This window comes from Pelodiscus sinensis, chromosome 5, assembly GCF_052426305.1.
Source record: "Pelodiscus sinensis isolate ZL-2025 chromosome 5, ASM5242630v1, whole genome shotgun sequence".
Lineage (NCBI taxonomy): Eukaryota > Metazoa > Chordata > Testudines > Trionychidae > Pelodiscus > Pelodiscus sinensis.
In genome coordinates this window covers 105,171,019-105,177,018 of record NC_143056.1, presented here as the reverse complement: position 1 = coordinate 105,177,018, position 6,000 = coordinate 105,171,019, and the positions used below count along the sequence as shown (strand labels likewise).

At 46.5% G+C, this 6,000-nt stretch overlaps 1 long non-coding RNA gene across 1 annotated transcript in view; it reads left to right on the top strand.

Annotated features, from left to right (window-relative positions):
• Positions 1-596: 596 nt before the first annotated feature.
• Positions 597-6,000, top strand: part of LOC102452477 (uncharacterized) — a 29,628-nt gene continuing 24,224 nt past the window's right edge. Inside the window, exon 1 of the long non-coding RNA XR_332009.4 lies at positions 597-756. This is a non-coding gene — a long non-coding RNA (uncharacterized LOC102452477). The remainder of the gene's footprint in view (positions 757-6,000) is intronic.

Genomic DNA, 6,000 nt, shown 5'->3' with positions numbered 1-6,000 from the left:
CGGGCCCACCCTCTCTCCGGGTCCCAACCCGGGGCCTTAAGTGCATGGGCTCGCTGTCGCCCCTGTACGGCAGACGGGGGATATTTTCTCCCGTAACGCGTCTGCCCATGGATGCCAGAAGGCTCCCACCCAGGGCTGCTTCCTCCCTTCCCCTAATCCCTCGCACCCTGCCCCCCCGCCGTCTCCCCCGACCACCCAGGGTTCCGGGTCGTTCCGTCCAAGCCCCGTGGGGCTGGTACTGGCCGAGTCACTCCCTTCGTGGGTGTCGGGGACTGTCCTGGTCGTCCTCCGACCCGGGACTAGCCGGCCGCTGGCTGCGGGGGCCGTCCCGCAATCCCTGGGGACGGGGATAGGCCGCCTGCCAATCTCAGACGTGTACCCGATCCTTCCTGGGCCCCGGTTCGCCTCTCCCACCCCGAGAGGAAAGACTCACACCTCCCCCCCCCCCCCCCCGGCGGTGGACCTTTTTAAAATGGCCCGCCGGGCCAGACGCAGTCCGGGGACCCTCCCCTTCCGGTGGCGTGCGGTTTCCCCATCCGCCTCACGGCTGTCACTCCCCGCAATAGCCCCTCCCGGAGCCTTCCCAGGGGAGGGGCCAGTAGTTTCCCGCCGGCGCAGGCGCAGGCGCGGAGGCAGGATCTGGCCCCGCTGCCATTCACCCGCGGTCCCGTGGCGCAGGGGTGTTCGGCCTGCGACTCCGCTCTCCTCGTGGAAGTTCGGGCCGTTCGGCGTGCGGGCTGCTGACGGCCCGTCAAGGTACCCAAACAGAACCTATTACAGTAATGGGGACAGGGACATACTGATAAACAGGCATGAATGTAGCCCAATATCCCACGGACGTTTGGGGAAATAATATTAATTATTAAACAACAGCTTACATTGTGTACACTGTGGATAGTGACTGAGACAGGATTACATTGTGCCCGCTCTGCGCCCATCCAGCCTGTCTTTCATATTGCTTACTTGCAAAAGTTTGCATACTAACCTAGGCAGTAGCCATCCCTGCCTCAAGAGGCAGGCCTTTTACAGTTTGCAGGAGCATCTAGAGCATTCCCACTACCTTGTGGAGTGGCTATTCCCCCGGTGAAAATACTACAAAATCCTCAGGCATAGCATGACCCAGGAGACTGAGTACTTCCCCTGGTTAGTGGGTCCAGTGGAGAGATAATACTGCACTGTGCCCCCCCCCCTCCATGCCAACATCATCTATGTTCCCATGTACACTCAATTTCTTTGTGTAGTCAGTGTCTATAGATTCCCCTCCTCCCACCTCATGATTGTTCCCAAATGCATTACCATATCTGGCTTTTTGCTACAATCGAGGAACCCATTAATACCTGTGATTATAATAATAAATTTAAGCTGCAGTCCATTTATCACCAAATGATTATAAGTCCCATATGCAGTCCCAGTCCAATTATGTACTACTGCAGCAACATGTTCAGTATCTTCTGACTATAATGTCCATTTCATGATATTTCGGACTGAGATGTTGAATTAAAAGGTAGGTTACCGACTCTGCTAGGGATGTGGATGCCCTCATTTTGCACTCCCAAATTGATGCTGGGAAGCTTTGGTCAGGGTGGACCCAAATACATCCTATAACTCCAGAGTTGACATTAGAGATACTGTTGGTGGTCCAAGATACACGGTCAGTAGATGGTTGATAATGCAGGAGAGTGGTTCTTGCCCCATACATCATTTAAGCCAGGGAGGACAGGTCAAGTTTGCAGAGAAGCAATTGTTTTTACATTTGTTCTTGTTTAAATAGCAATATGTTGACCTTCAAATGCTTCCACCATCTATGGGCAAAGGATTAACAGCATCTGCAGAGAGAATACAAAGCTATTCTCGGGGTTTTAAATATACCCTGGCACAAAAAATAAGTTGTTACAAGGGATTAAGACCCCGTCGGTATGCTCCCACCCGTGACAATGATGACCCCCTGCCTTCAGACATTAGCCTCGAAATTCAGGTACATTTACCAGCCCATCCTGGGATTACAGCAGGGTGGGCATGTGCTGTTTCCCATTTTGATATTGCCTCTGCATGCGCTTCAGAAAGGGGACCCCTCCCTGTGGTTTATCTGGTATTTATGTTCCATAACACTTTGCTTAGCTGCCTCGTCTTTAAAATATTACTTTGGTAGCTTAAACTATTACCATACTAAGCTGTTACCATTCACAGGAATTTAAGTGTTCTGTGCTTGCACCTTTTTACTGGCTACATGGTTTCTTTTAGTACCTACCCACTCCAATTTCTGCTTTACTTACATGCTACATCTACACTGCAGACTTTTGTTGTGCAAAAACTTGCAGAGCATCTACACTGCACATGTGTTCTTGCGCAAGTAAATTTACAGTACAGTGTTGGAAAATAAGGCTTCTTCCGGAAGAGTTATTCCTTTCCCCACGAGGAATAAGCCCTCTTGCTCAAGAGCTCTTCCACAAGAAGGCAGTGTAGACAGGCAACATGAATTTCTTGCACAAGAAAGCCCTATGGCTAAAATGACCATCAGAGCTTTCTTGCGCAAGAGAGCATCCACACTGCCATGGACTCAAGCACATCTCTTGCACAAAAGCAAATGTCAGTGTAGACGCGCTCTTGTGGAAGACCTTTTGCACAAGAACTCTTGTGCAGAACAGTTCTTGCGCAAGAAACCTGCAGCGTAGATGTAGCCACATAGTTTCAGAATTAACTTTTGCAGCTTGCCAAGCCCAGCAAGTTTGCCACAACAACCCTACCACTGCTGGATCCTTGCTCTTTAGGTGGTGTCAGGAGGAGGAGAGGAAGAAATCTAATTAGAGAGTCATTGATTTTCTGCTTACTACAGTATCCCCTTTTTTCCCAAGACAATACACAATAATGATACCATTGAGACAAATGACACAAAACAACAAACATATAACGCAACACAGGAGATACAACACGTAAGACACAAAACATGAAACAATTTTTGTCGCGACAATAAATCCATATTATTTTCATTGTTTTTCATCTGGTACCAGCTCTTTCTGATGTTCTGAAAGACAAAAGAAAACATGTTTACCCCTGTGGGGGTGGCACCTTATATCTTAAAATATTCCTTTCTTTTACAGATAGTCTTGCTGATTTCCTTATTTGCCTTAAGTTATTTCCCTATAATTTTGTTTTATAAGCAGACCAAGTTTTAATAACTTTGCCTTTATGGGTTGAGGGTGAATTATCTCACTGTGTAATCATTAAGTTAATAAGATAGTTGTCAGAATCAGGAGTGCTGACCAGCACCCAGTAACTAAGGGGTTAATTAATGCCTTCCTAGCCAAGGTATTGAGTGGTCAGCCAATAACAATGCAGGTAGGAATTTCAAACTGGAAGAGAGGGGTTTTTCTCTAACCTTTGAGAGTTAGAGCAGTTTCCTCCAGCTAATTGAGAGAGATGGGAGACACTTCTCTCTCCAAGAGTGGACTTATTAAAATGTGTAAGTAGGGAAAAGTTTAGATAGTTTATTGTTTTCCTTGTTTGGGGATTTGGAAATAATGTCTGAGCTTGCTAACTGTTCTCTCCCCCCCCCCCCCCCCCTTTGTAACTAAGCCTTCAGCCCAGGGACTTTCCCTGAGTATCAATATCAATGGCGGCTCTTTCCATCTAGCCAATTTACTATGCTTACCACTGCAGTTTTGTTTTGATAATAAAAGATTGGTTTTGGGTTTTTTTAGTACTGGTATTGGTTGATTTTTGTGTCCTGGAGGGTCTGTCTGTGTGTATTGTAGAAGCAAACATTGTCCTCACTCTGCATTTGTAAGCAACAAGTAGCCAGAGGCAGTTTTATTACGAGCTGCAGCAAGGGAAAAACTGGTTCGGACAGGGAGGGAGCCCCCCCCTTCCGAGGCAGATCTTCGAATACCAGCAATTATGAAGAAATTTATATACTGTCTATTAGATATAACAACAATAACAATTAGTCTCCTTCCCATTACAAACACCAATGGCTAACAGTTATTTAGTTCCACCCAGATGCTCCTTATCTCAAGGTCCCTGCCAGAGTCAGCATTCTATCCTTATCTCCATATGGAGGCAAGAGGCAAAGGCAGCGTCTAATTACAGAGCTCGAATTGTCAGGCCACAGACTTAGCCTGACTCTTGCTCTCTTGTTAACAAGACCAAGATGGCTGCACACAAATTCCCTTATTCCCTTTTCTTGCCTCCACACTCCCCCCTTTTGTGCTTACAGCACAACTTCCTTTCTAAACCTTTATTTTCATTAAACATTACATAATTAGTACAAACATAAAAGCTATTTCTATTACTACAACTTTTACAACAATCAAATATGAAACTTTTAATAAGCAAAAGCAATATAATCATTAATATCCCCAATATAATTTTATGATGGGGCTGTTCTATACTTTTAGTAACATAACACAACATATCATAATTAGTAACTAAGGGTATGTCTACACTACCACCCTAGTTCGAACTAGGGTGGTTAATGTAGGCAACCGGAGTTGCAAATGAAGCCCGGGCTTCATTTGCATATTGCTGGGCGCCGCCATTTTTAAAAGTCTGCTAGTTAGGACTCCGTGCCCACGGCTACACGTGGCACGAACTAGGTAGTTCGGAATAGGAAGCCTAATCCGAACTACCTAGTTCGTGCCGTGTGTAGCCGCGGGCACGGAGTCTGAACTAGCGGACATTTAAAAATGGTGGCGCCTGGCAATATGCAAATGAAGCCCAGGAAATTCAAATCCCGGGCTTCATTTGCAACTCCGGTTGCCTAAATTAACCACCCTAGTTTGAACTAGGGTGGTAGTGTAGACATACCCATGAATTAGAGAGGGCAGGTACATGCTGTTGGTACCTATCCATAAGCACAGAGTCCAGATCAAAGGGAGAAACCCAAACCACTCCCACAAATTTCTCCTTGGCAATATACAATACTTCGCTTCTTTCACCAAGGTCAGTTCTTAATGTCCTTTTGTAGTCAGAAATCTTTGGGCTTTGGCAGTGTCAGAGGAGCGGACTTTTCCTCTTTTTTTTCTTGAAACAGTCGTGGTTCAGCATCATGCAGGGAAGAGGTTACCAGCACATCACCCTGTAATATTTTGGTTCTTCTGGTGTCCAGCAGGTAGGAAAGCAGGACCAGAAGAGAGAGGCTTATCAGCAGTCGGGTAGGATCATTTCGAGATGGAGGGATCTTTTTGCAGTGAGAAGCATCGGCCAACAGTCAGTTCTTGGCACATCACAGCGGTGTTGGTGGCTAGCAAAACTTGATCTTTCTAGAGCAGTCTTCTAAAAGCCAGCTAGCTCCTTTGGAACCAAGGTTGTTTCCTAGGAATAAAGCAAACCGTAAAAACAATCCCGCGTGGTTGTTTGGTTGTTTGGTACCGGCCTTATCAAAGTGAGGCCCTTTTGGAATGTGATTGCCAGGGGAACCAGGGTCACAGTATGCTTCTCAGGCTGACCTAATGATTTGAGTTTGTCAGTTCTCAGCAAGATACCATGGGCTGCCTCAATTTACTCCTATAGTTCCTTTCTCTTGACTTTGGGGTTCTCCTTAACCCACTAGGTTAAATACAACAATTTAAGGGGTTTTAATTTTCTCTGGAAGTACGAGTACAGCACCAGCACTATTATGAATGTTAAAATCAAAACTTCCCACGTAATTTGGCAAACACTATTTAACTCCATCCCCAAGATATTTCGTTGCCTTGCTGGCGCTGCCCATGATTATAGGTTTGACCTGGTTGAGTGCTGCAGAGGTGTTTGGCATGGTCCACGGTGTTTCCCTATCTGTGTGTACCTCAGACGGCCAGCCCCGATATATCTTTGGGCATTGGCCACCAACTCCTTGATCTTTGCCTTCAGGGCCAGTAAACCCTCCTCTAGGTACTTACTTCCGCCGTGCCACTCAGGATCTCATGTTAGGTTACCCATTACTGCCGAAGTGCAATAGTGCCGCATTCCATCCACGGTCAGGATCATCCAGCGAGGGGCTGTTATGCACACAGACGGATATGT